Here is a 12,722-nt window from a genome sequence, read left to right as displayed (position 1 = left end):
ATTTTCCTATCCAATGTAGTTTTCAAAAGAGTGGCTTGATGTAAAATGTGCCAAATGCCAAAGTATTTTTCACATACTGCACACTTTATAACTTTAGCTCACTATGAGACACAAAACCAAAAAACAGTGTTTCTGATATATGTCCTCTTTAAGAAATGTGCGTTAACTTTGGTTGCTTGCTTTAAATAAGTTATACAAAATCTTTTGTAAACATACTCTTTTTTTTTGCAAAGGCCATGTTGAAAATACTAGTTCTAATCTTTTTTTCTTTTTTTTTTCTGTCTACTGAGTTGGTCTTATACAGAAGTTGACAGGCTGGATTCAAAATGATTTGCATGAATTTGAAGCATAATTTATGATTCAATTAAGAATTGGTTTATCTGCATAAAAAAGATGTTTTTTAAAATGTTTCAGAGCACACTTTCAACTTCATCTACCTTGTGGTATTTTTAAATGGGAAGCAAGTTAATTACAAGCTCTTGCTTGGATAAGTTTAAGGATGTGGTTGACTGTGGGCATGAGTACTCTTACATTACTCTGTTTCAAGGAATATTTTTGATTTGAAATCTATCTAGTTGAAAACGATTATAGTAGTTTGTGAAATACAGATGGATCTAGGTTTTTTTGTCAGTATATTGCATTTTAAGAATTATGTTTTCATCTTTTAAATTGTTTCTGCTTTTGCTGTGCTGAGGTTGGAATCAAAAAGTAGGAGAAAGAAATCAATGAGCACCTAATCAAATGGAAGCAAAAGAATTAGGTGCCCTCAGTATTATGAAACACACACACATTCCTGAAAAAGATGATTTTTCTCTCTGATTTCTTTCATGTGTAGTGGTCTATGAATGTTACCAGCTTGAAAAGTAACACTATGTTACCATCTTTCTATATTTATGTGCATATGTAAGCAGTATTTCCTTCTTATATAAAGTAATATTAGTAAGCACTTTGCAGTCTTGTACCTTGGTGTGACTCTTACAGGAGCATCCCTGCCCCTAAAACATTGGCTAAGAGCAATTCATGATTCAAAAGACGCTCCTAATTATTCGGATTAAAAAAAAAAAAAAAAAAAGCTGTTGCACCTGTTGCCTTGCTTAAATAGCTTCTAAATGTCCATAATACTAATATATTAATAGTATTTATTATTATTACTGATTTTATCTTCTACCTTTTTCTGGAGGTTCTTGTTGATGCTGGTTACAGTGGTCACATACATTCGGGCTCAGCAGTATTATGGATAGCTCATTTACATAGCGATATATACCTGATAGATTTGTGATAGAGGATGTTTAAGAGAAGTAAGAAGCCAGTAAATCAAGTGAAGGACCAACTTACTGATCATAATGCCGCAGTAGTTGGGGCATAAGTACTTTGTGGTGCTTATTTTGTACATGAATGGAGATGCATGTAAAATGCCAGAATTTTAAATTTTAAAAAGCTCCCCAAGTGCCACCAGGCCATGTATTGAATGGATACCAGCCTGCTTGGAGCCCCAGGTCTGCAGGGCAGCACTTAGGAGCGAGTGCAATGAGAGGAGAAGCTGAACGATATGTTAGAGCTTAGTTCCCGTAAATGTGGAGAGTAGTGTGCTGGAAATGAGCTTTTAAAAAATTTCAACTATGAGAAGTTAGGAATGCTGAAATTATCTCAGAATCCATACAAAGGAAGTGGGAGTTTAGTTAAAGCCTTGCTTTTCCAAATACTTGCTGGAGGAACTGGGGCAATTCAATACAGGAGATATGGATATCCTCTTATAAAGACTATGGAGAGAAAACATGAAGTGATATGAGAGCATAAAAATGCTTTTGCTGTCAGTTGCAGTCCCTTCTGGGAATTAGGAAAGCTACGCTGGATAATTTAACAGCAAATTCAAGTTACACCATGTGGGAATTAAAGGGTTGTTAAAAGTTGTACTACTGGAGATGACTTTGCGGTATGAACTTGAGGTATTTGGAGACGCTTGTCCTAGTAACTGTGGATGAGATGTTCAGGAATAGAAATTGAGAATACAGAGAAGTGGAGGGAGAAGAGTGCACCCTGCTTGTAGAAAGAATGGAGAAAAAGCTATACAACGAAAGAAGCAAAGCATCGTCCAGATTTGCTGTGTATTAGCAAATTGCTAGAGGTTGGGGCAGGACGGGCCAGCCTTGCTGACTCTACAAGGTGCACACAGAACATCCCCGTAGCTGAAGCTGTGAGAGCAACGTGCTGTTTCTCCAGGGGCTGAGAGGAACAGCAGTGTCCCGGGCTAGGGTTGAGTCGGTATCATCCAGCTCAGGTGAGCTCAGCTTGCTTCTCCCCATGCATGGGGAGGCAGAAAGTTTAGCAAACTCGATGTCAGCAAAGCGGGTGGTCACGCGACAGACGGGTTTCCTTTGGAGCTACACCCTGCACACCCATGAAGTTGAATGGAAAACTGCAGGACCTGAAACCAACGCACTACCTTGGGCATAAGGAGGTTGTGGCAGTGATAGGTGTTTCCTAAGTAGATGAGGGGGCATTGCCTGGAGGGGAGATGTTTCGGGGCCTTTCCTCCACCTCCCGCAGTTGCACCTTGTTCCCCTGAGCCAGCAGGGCCGGCACCGCTGTGCGCTCAGCTGCACCGGCCCCGCAGCACTACGGGTCTATTTACAGGCTGTGTGATGGAGGCAGCATTTCATTTCAATTCACTTGTCGATTTTTTTTTTTTCTTTCTCTACTCGTTGATAGCAAGAGGAAGAGGAAATCTTGATGATTTTGGTAGTAACATACTGCATAACCTTCAGTAACCTTCCAGGAGAAATCTAGCTCTTTATAAAACGTTATTCCAAGAAGGGCAACCTATAGAAAGTGCATGCGCGGGTGATTAGCAAGGCCATTTTCATGTGTAGTGCACAAAGTATGTTATTAGCACAGTAGAAAACCTATAAGCCTATGGCAGAGGAAGACTTTGAGGGTTCAGGAAATAAATATGCTTTTCTTTAGGCCTTAAACATAAATCCACATGTTAGTGCTTTTAGTCCCGGGTACATTAGTTTGGTGTATGAAAATCTGCTGCGGGGGAGTCTTTGTGTAAGTGTAAAGATCAGTGGAGGTGCTCACCAGTCACTAGGTGAACTGCAGTGCACACGATACAGGGGAGAGAGGAGATTATTTCAGTACCCTGGGGCTTGGGAAGGTCTTCCTAGTGCTTCTCTGAACTAACCCTGGATTTATGAACCCTCAGAGCAAGCTGCAGCCCTTGTTTGCTTCACCTGGCCTTTGAGAGAAGGAGGGAGATTGGGAAATGAATGGGGGCGTTAGGATTTAATTACGAGCAGCTGTTTCCTCGATGAGGTGAGCTGATTGAGCTCTGTTTGGTTTGCCATATCGAGTAATTGGCCGTGCTCGCACAGCCGTGCTCCAGGAGCTTTCCTATGTGTAAATCAAGAGGAAACAAACTCAAAAACGCTATCAGTAAGCACCTCACTTCAAGCCCAACTTAGATATTTAGCAATGCTGCAGGGGAGCGGAGGAGCAAACAAAAATACCTGTATTAAACTCATGCTCCTGTAGGGTACGTTGGCACAGCTGGTGGAGCAAGGAGAGGGAGAGCAGCCTTCTCTGGGCCGTGTGAGCGCCGTGTGACCAGGGAAGGGCAAATATTCAACCTTGTAGAATTTGGAAATTTCTAATTCAAGTTATAATCTTCTTAAGTCCCAATTTTTATTTTTGATTTTTTCCACTTACAGTGTTTTCCAAGTATGGAAATGCTTTATCCTGTTCTTCCCTTACAAATAAAGAAAAATAAGATATTTGTGAAATGAAAAATATTTTTAAAATGCTGCAGAGCAGCCTTTTCCCTTCCAATAAACGGAAATAAAGTTTTAAATATGTGTACCCGAAGCGGCTTTGTTTTTTTTCCCTTTATGTAACAGCTGATTTTATTTTGTAAAACTAACTCAAAATGAGGTGCCAGATTTAGATGTGTTTGTTTGTGTACATATGCACCAATATATGCTCCTCTATCCCCCTTTCTAGCAGTTAAATTCAGCCCAGTGACATCTTTTTAAATTATTTTTGACTGCCCAGTTTGGGGATATTGCGAAGTCTGGCTTTTAATGTCAGAACAATGACATTTTATAAGTTTTCAGTTCTAACGTAAATGATGAATGCCTGTGCTAGTAACTAAAAAAAATACTCGTAAAAGATAGTTCATAAACTATTTTGAAGCATTTTGGAAGTACTTGACACAGTGAATGAGTAAAAATGCTTAATATACTGTAGCAATTAAAGACAATTTGCATTTGTGGTTTGGGCATAAATGTGTAAAAATTATAACCATCTATCTTATTACATTTCCTTTTCTTTCCCTGAGGATTTCACTATGTACTTTATCTGTAATTGTTGCCAGTTTTCTATCAATTTCCCACTGGGCTTCTGGTGCAAAAAATCTTATCCTCCCGATGACAGAGCTTGCCTGAATGATTTCATGCTCTTAGCATTTTTGTTCACGGGAATTAGGGGCAGAATGTAACTGCAGCTGAACATAGCATCTATTTTTGTAATTTTGAAGTTTAGACTCTGTTATTGGAACTAAATGAAGAGATGCAGGTGTTCTGCAGTTCAAGTCCTTGGGGATTTTTTGATGGTAGATGCTTGAAAAGAAAATGCATGTGTTTCCAGAGTCAAACAGCAGCTGTGGACAAGGATTTATGTTTTTCTCAGAACTTTGGGATTTCAAAATGTTACATTTAATCACATGCACAGAGAGGAGAGCAAATGTTAAAGATGTTACATATAAAACTGGGGGACTGATCTTTTTACCATACCAACTAGTTGTGGGAATAGAGGAACAAAGTGATCTTTAATCTTAATATGAACAATTTCAAAAGGATTATGATAGTTGCCAGGACTCTGGTCTTTTGAGAACTTGCAGCACACAACATTTATAGCCTCTTAATTACTTTTAAAATCTAGCATACTCTCAGATTTTGCCTTGGAAAAATCTGAATGCTAATTGTATAAGTTGCTGAAAACACTATTCATAGAGTTATGTGAGCATAAGGTTGATTTTAATTGAAATAATTGCACATTTTTAGAAGAATTTTGTTCGTTGTGTGCTGTGGTTTTCAGAATTGGATTAAAAACCTGCCTGAACTCAGAGGCTAAACTTAAAAGTTTTCAAGTTGCCAGACTCGTGGGCAGGAATACTTTGTGGTAGTGCAATTTCAACATCTCTCTCAATTTTGGGATTAGTTGGTCATCGTAAATAAAATATCTGGCACCTTGGTGATAAGGAATGACATTATGCTTCCTTTTTTTAAAAAAGTGAAGGAAGACTTTGCTTTGCCACTGAATATGATTTTAAGAGCTGGAGTTAAAATTGTTCATTTTAAGCTAAGATGGGCTTCATATATAAAGGCTTGTGTTCAATGGTGAGGTGGTGCTGACAGAAAAGGGGCCGGTTTCTTGCTTACGGATCAGTTTCTCCTTTCACAGCTTCTTCACCGAAGGCCCAATACTACTTGTGGGGAAAGGTCTGCGCCCATGGAAATGGATACAGTGTGCCCAACATTTTAGTTTTATCCCAAGTTCAAGTCGGGGCAGCAGGTGGTGGTGCTGAGTGGTCAGGATGGGAGGAAGGAGTGGGGAAGAGCAGGTTGGTACCAGTGGTAAATCAAAGTTGTAGTTAAAACCTACCTGCAGCAGGAAAGGCCTGTGTTAAAATCAGTTTATCTTGTACCGTATCTGTGAATCTGTTTGTCCCCCACTTCCTCCCAGGATCCCCACAGCCAAATACTTTCTGAGTTTCAGCAAGGATAGGTTTGGGGTATTTTTCCAGGCCTAACTCACCTTTGTATCCACTGTCTTACAAAGAGGGAGGTGTCCGTGTGTGCTGCGAGTGCGGCCTGGCACCCTAACAGATCCCGTTGTAGAGTTGATGTCCGCGTTCCTTGACTGCAGGGGCAGCCGAGTAAAATCTGTAGCTGTCCTTTTCCAGACAGTATCCCATGAGAGGGTGGCAATATGGCCAAGTAATATCAAAATCTAAAATATACGGACACTGAAAAAGTGGATTGAAGTAACAGCAGCCTGAGACATTGCCCTAGGAAATCTCTTGAGTGCGAGAGTTGGAAAGCCTGATTAAAAGTTTACCCCTCTTTCTTTAGAAAGGCAATATGTGACTTTGTCTCCTTTTTGCTCAGGATGAGAGCTTCCTGGCCATGGGCGGTGTACCTGATCCTAGGAGGGAGGCTGTGCTTCAGCGTTGGTAAAGGAGGGTTTAGCTTTGGAGTTGTGTGTAATATGGGGAATGTATGCGTCAAAGGGCGTTAAGGAAATCTCTCTTCTTCAGTCAGAAAATAGCCTAGAAAAATCTTTAAACATTAACGTAAAATGTAGATGTTAAAAGGCCATTTTTAACCTTTTAACTCATTAAATGTGTAAGAGTTGGGGAATGGCAGTTCGGAGGGTATTTCTGCTGCCTTTGCTTTGCCTGCACATGTGTGTGTGTTTCACAGGGTCTCTGTGCACATCACACGCGGGCAGCACTGCAGCGTCCCGGGTGTCGAAGGGTTCCCCATGGCCACCCAAGTCATATTTAACACCTCTGGTATGGGAAGAAAAACATCTACATGGGCATGCCAGTGTATCCTTCTTTGCAGAACACCTATTGCTTCTGTGCTTCATCTGTTTATGAACATGCATTTGTTTTGAGCATCTTCTCTGCTTGTGGCATCTGAAAAACACTGCTAAGCAGGGTGATCTGAAACTTCCTGATGGTGCAGAGATTTTTGGAAAGCTGACAGGCATATGCTCTCAGCAATTGCTGACACATAGCTTTGGACACTGAAATCTGTTTTTAATTGAGAGAGTGTATGTTGGACAACACATTGGGATAGCTCCTACTCATTTTGAAAAAATGCCATGGGATCTTTAACTTCCATTTGGACGCTTCCCAGATATGGGCATAAGGGACTGTAACTGTTTACTTTCAAATGATGTTTAAACTGTTTCCAGCTTTTGTAATTGAATTATATTGCTCTCACTACCACTTTTGTGATGTAAATGGTTCGTGTACTGGAAGTGTGTTTTGTAATAAAATGTTAAGTAGATATCACTAGAATCCATGGAGTATTAGTTGTATTAAATATAATATGTTCTGACTATGGCGGTTGTTTTTCATATTTTAATAATTTGATTTAATAATCAAAACAATTGATTAAATACCATGTTGTTGAACAGAACTGTAGTGCATCTCATGGAAAACAGCATGACTTTTGGTATTTTGTCTCTTTTCAATAATGTGCAGAAATGCACATGCAGAAATTGTGATTGCACCTTGGATTCAGCTACTTAACCGATTACCCACCTGGCAAACATTACTACTAGTATAAAATTGAACTATAATCTAAATGTATGTGTCTGTATTTTATGTATATTTGCATATATAAAGCTTTCTGTCAGGAAATTTCCACGGTTCAACTCTGTAGTAGGTCAAAAGAACATAGAGGCCACCCCAAAGACTCAAATGTTTTGATTTTAGTACATACAACTATAGTAGCAGTCGTATGTGTATGGTTTGGGGTGCAGTCCTAAATATACAGAGTGAATATTCAACACCTTACTTCTGTCCTGACCAGGCGTTACTGTCCTGAATGTCCCCCAGAAGTTCCTTATCATGGTTCTACAGGGAGCCATTTGAGGTCCCAAAGTTTATAAGCAACTGAATAGTTATGGTTTTGTGTAAAAAAACAACAGTTCACAGGCAAGATTAAACAAAAGAGATTCTGATTTATCCATTGATTTTAGTTCAGCTAAGTAGTCTCCATGCTGACCCTGAGCTAGGATGCATTCCTGTACTTGGTCAAATGACTTCAAGGTGTCCAGCTTCAGAAATATTAGATAAGGTTCTTTTTAAAGATCTGTGAAGCTTTAGGAAATCAAGCTGTATTTTTATGAAAAAACCCTACAAACCATGTAAGATTTCGTATTGCAGAAAACATCAGTAACATTTAGCCTTTAGACCTTTTAATTATTTTTGTGCCGTATGAACTGATTTCATTTTTTTCTTACCTCTGAAAGCGCAGGAATAGAACTAATACGTGCAAGACACATAAGTACTTGCTGTCTTAAGTTGCGGAAATCTTTAAAAATTCTGCTAGGAAAATAGTGTGCCATGTAACTTCTCAGTTCTGTTGAATATTATACGAAGTGGAGCCTACTTGCAGCCACCTTATTATATGGCACTTAATTATATATATATATATATGTATCTATATTAGACATTTCCCAGTGTACTGTAACTATAAACACAAACACTGTCTATCTAGGTAACTGCTGAATTTCCATATAGTTATGTTTTATTAAGAATTTCCCTCTGTATTTTCCCAAATATTTTGACAGTCTTGGTACTACTTAGAGAACTAAATCTATTTGAGAAACACAGTGATAAGATTATAGTGAAAATACGGTTAATTTAACTAGCTAAATTTTTAAATTGTTACTTAACTTTAATGTGATTTACACTCAAATTGGAGGCGAGGGCAGTATGGAAAGGAAAACAATTTGTTTTTCTGAAGTCATGGCTGAGTGAGAAAACTCGAGCTGCAGCCCTGATCGTGCAGCTGGTTAAGGCAGAAATGTTTTCCTGAGCAAAGCAATTTGCTGAGTCCTGAGCTCCCATGCAAACACTCTTCTCCTGCTAATTATTAATATTGAGCTCTCTTTACAGCACAGCAAGCTAATGAAAAGTCTGTTTTTCCTAAGTGCTTTCAAATTGCTGATGGATTTTCAATATGAAGTAGACAAATCTGGAAAAAAAAATGTAATTTTTCCCAAGAGATGGATTCTTTACATCTATAAACAGAAGAGCAAGTTGCCTGGGGGTTGTCCTGTCCGGAGCCACGAGCACGTTGCGTGGTCAGGTGCTGCTGGGGGAAGAGCCCCGGGAGCAGGAGAAGCGGCCGGCTGGACACGGGAGGACAGAGCCGCCGGTTCGCCGAGCGCCCGCGTCGGAGCCGGCTCCCGTCCGCCCGCTCGCCCCCGTTTCCCTGCGTTCCGCACAACTCTCCCGCTCGGCTTCTCGGGCCATTTGTCTGGGACTGGTGCCAAGCGGGACAAGTAGCTTGGCCTGGGATGCCTAATGTCCAGAAATCTTGGAAAATGAGCCCAGGGCTCGTGGGAATGTAGAGCCGCAGGTTTGTGAACTTCCGCGTTGGTAACTGCGGCACCGTAAGGAAAATATGACCTTGTTCTAAAAATATTACACAAAGCCCACATGAAAATAGAAAATAATCCTGAAAATTAGTGTTAGGTATCAAATTGTTAATCTGAACAATTGTAAGGCTGCCTTCCTTCTCCCGTTTTCCCCCACAATTGCTTATGCTTGTTTTCTTCACTGAGATGAAACTACCTGGGCAATGCAGAAATACTGTTGAAACACAAAGAGAAGTAAAATACCAGAATTGACTACTGTAGGCTTTTTTTTTTTTTTTAAGCTTGCTTGCAAAATTGAGAAAATGGATTTCTTTTAATAGAAACAATTCTCTTTGGAAAAATAGCAGAAAAGCTGTAATCAAATCTACCAAAGCATTAAACAGAGGCTGGCTCAAGATTGGTGAGCAAGATGATGGAGAGTGTGTGATGGATCAGCACCTCTGGATAATATTCTTAGTTTTTGCTTCCGAATTTCCCTGTAGCATAGGCAGTAATCCTACTCTCCAGCGAGACGTAATTAATCGCCTTTTAAATCAGCTGGGCATTTTGTCCACACGGAGTTTTCTATAAATTATATTAATTGCTGTGTTTTTGATATGTAGTGTAACTGTGCTTATGTTTTTGTTCTTTATCTATTCAGTGGAAATCATTTCAGGAAAGGAGAATATGAACTCGCCTCTCTCCCTTGTTTTGAGGTTTAATGTGATGTGTGATTAGAGAAAAGGATATTTAGCATTGACCAAATACTCTTCCTAGGTTGTGAAAGGAAAATTAGTACAAGTAAAATCATAGAAAAGGAAGTATGTTCAATATGTCATTATTCAAGCCTTGGGTTAATATTTTTTTCAAGCATTAAAATTATTGTTAAATAGCTGTTGTGTACATGTTTGATAATAGAATCGTTGCTAAAGGCTGAGTTTAAAATTAATCCATAGTATTAAATTTTATTCTTTTAAATTGGCTTTTGAAAGACTTGACCAGTATGATACAATCTTCAGTATAGCTGAATTTTCTGAAACTAGAAGTGTATTTTAAAAAGTAAATATCAGTCCACTAAGCAGTTGCGTGTTCCAACTAATGAAATAAAACCCTAATGCAGATTGCAGTCAATTTGATTAAATTATTTTTAATTTACTAGCCAGGAAATAGGGCATATTGGATTGTATTTTGGAGTTGTGAAAACAAATGCAATAATAACATAATATCTTTTATATACTAATTGTATGTAGGGCAGAGATTTTTATAATAATTCAAATCTAATAATACTTTTTTATATCTTCACTTGTAACATAACACAGAATAAGTGTACGCCTGTGAAAGGGATGACTTCACACAACTGTTGATGCACTTCGAGTGAAACATCTTTATCAAGTTAATACAAGAAGCAGTCATGCCCTACTTGAATTACTCATTTATACTGGCTGAACAACAGCCTGGATGTGGACTTTGAAATCCTGGGAAAATAAGATGCATGCATGCATTCAGATGTCTAAAGCCTTTGCTGTAGAGCAGCTGTAAAATGTTGAAGGGAGATGTCAGCTACTAGCTGTTGTCCCCATTTCTAGTCTGAAGGGAGATGTGATCATTAAACTGCTAACCATGCTCAGCATTATTTTAGTTATTTTAGTTATTATTTTTTACTGAGTTTGCAGTTCAAGATTTTCTACTCTCAAAAGCCATTCGAGCATTTAGATTCAAGCTTGAGAATATTTAGCTACACTTTTCACACTTTTAATGCAAACATTATTCCATTTTCATTTTGTACTTGTTTTGTTACAGTATATAGATTTTTTTAAAAGAAACTTTCTGTATTTTTTAAGCTTGTGATGAGGGAGTAGTCATACGGATTTGTGCAAGAAGGAAGTAGAAGTGTAATGTCTGCTAGAACTCATGCCTTGAGCACGGGTCTGTCTCTGCGCCATGGGGATGTCACAGCTCGCACAGTGTTTTGCAGGTGACTGCACCGTATCTCCATATCCAGGTTCCAGGAAACCTTCATACCAGGTTTCCTTTGGAGTGACAGACATGCAGGAAATCGCCTGGAGAAGTTCATCTTTCTTCAAATGCTTGCACAGTACTAAGGGTGTTCATGCCCTCCCTTTTGAACGAGATGAATGTGATACGAAGTGCCAGCTGTCGTGTCTCGAGTGTGTTCACACCTCCAGCATCAGGAGTAGGAGCAGCCACTCGTCATTCAGATGAATTCATTCTGTTTATTGTGCTACTATTAACATAAAATATTAATGGTGTTTTTCTCTGTGGGCCTGTGGGGAGGTCTGCAGGTGAATAGAGCATCAAGGCTGCCCCTGGCAGTTGCTGGAGGGGCAGGTCAACCTTGTCCCCACGTGTCCTTTTGGAGACAGACAAAACATCCCTGTCTTATCTGTCCACGGACATTCATGGAGATAACAGTCACCTGGCAGCAGTGGATGAGGCTTCAGGAGTGCTTGTTAGGGACAGTTCAGGAATTGGTCAGCCCATTTACTACTTGCTTTTGTTACAATAAGAATTAAGAGTCTTTAGTTAAGACTGTTTCCTGGAACAGGGAATCTCTAATATGAGTCATGCAAACTTGTGTTTTTTTTCTTTTGGAAAATTACTGTCTCAAAGTCATGATGGAAGGAGCAGGTGGTTGCTACCGGATGGCAGCAAATTAAGCCATAAACTCAGAGATTTTGGTTTCCTTCCTGTTAACAGGAAAGCTGAGAGGCAAGAGTAATCCTACGTAAAGGTAGAAATGTGGTGAATGAAAGCTTCTCATGTATTTGTTCAGGGCGCTGCTGTTAGAGGTGCAGGAGCAGAGGGATAGCCAAGGGGACAGTATTTATCTCGTGTTATCGTGCGAAGGGGAGGCTTTTGGAGTGGTCTGCAGTGCTCTCCTCCAGGGCAGTGCCCTCGTGTTGCTGCCGAGGGCGATGGAGAGATTAAGGAGGACGTTGCCACCCCCCAGGCTGCCTTCACGCTGCGGGCAGAGGCAGGGGCAGGGGCAGTGCTGGTCACTCTGCCCCCTCCTGCTGGTGTTTGGGTGCCCTCTGAGCAGTGACCTTCTGTGGTCACTGGCGACAAGTTCTCCCCTGAGAATCTGGAGGAGCTTTTGTTCATTTGAATGAACACTTGGTTTCATTAGGACGATTCTTCAGGTGAAGCATCAGCAACCTGTTAAAATACCTTCATATCCTGTCTTGAATGGGCTGGGAGAGTAAGAAGGGATATGTTTTTTCCATATGCCATTTCCTCGGAGTGGCAGCGAAACTAGAGGAATTGTCCGAAGAAATACAACTTCCCTGAAAGAATATTTAAAGCCATAGTATTTTAAACAGCATTTTTTAAATTTAGTCATCTTTTCTGTGGCGTTTTCCATTTACAGAGTACTCATAATTGTGTATTAGTAGAACTGGTATTGATTTCAGAAGAAAGCTGCTCTCTGTGCTTCCCCTGGCAAGCAGCGAGTGTTCCAAGTGCTGCTCCTAAACTTCCTTCTGGTCAAAGAGCAGTACTGATGCTGTGCTTAGCTAATGGGAAAAGCTGCTGGAAAAGTTGTA

General features: G+C 39.9%; 1 protein-coding gene across 1 annotated transcript in view; it reads left to right on the top strand.

Annotated features, from left to right (window-relative positions):
• The window catches only part of VPS13B (vacuolar protein sorting 13 homolog B), a 405,118-nt gene that overhangs the window by 124,770 nt on the left and 267,626 nt on the right, over positions 1 to 12,722 (top strand). The gene's annotated exons all lie outside the window — the stretch shown is intronic.

Source organism: Tinamus guttatus, unplaced genomic scaffold (genome assembly GCF_059628265.1).
Source record: "Tinamus guttatus ecotype Peru unplaced genomic scaffold, ASM5962826v1 Tinamus_guttatus_pri_ptg000510l, whole genome shotgun sequence".
Classification (NCBI taxonomy): Eukaryota; Metazoa; Chordata; class Aves; order Tinamiformes; family Tinamidae; genus Tinamus; species Tinamus guttatus.
Note: the sequence above shows the minus strand (reverse complement) of the source record. Positions and strands in the feature narration are given on the sequence as shown.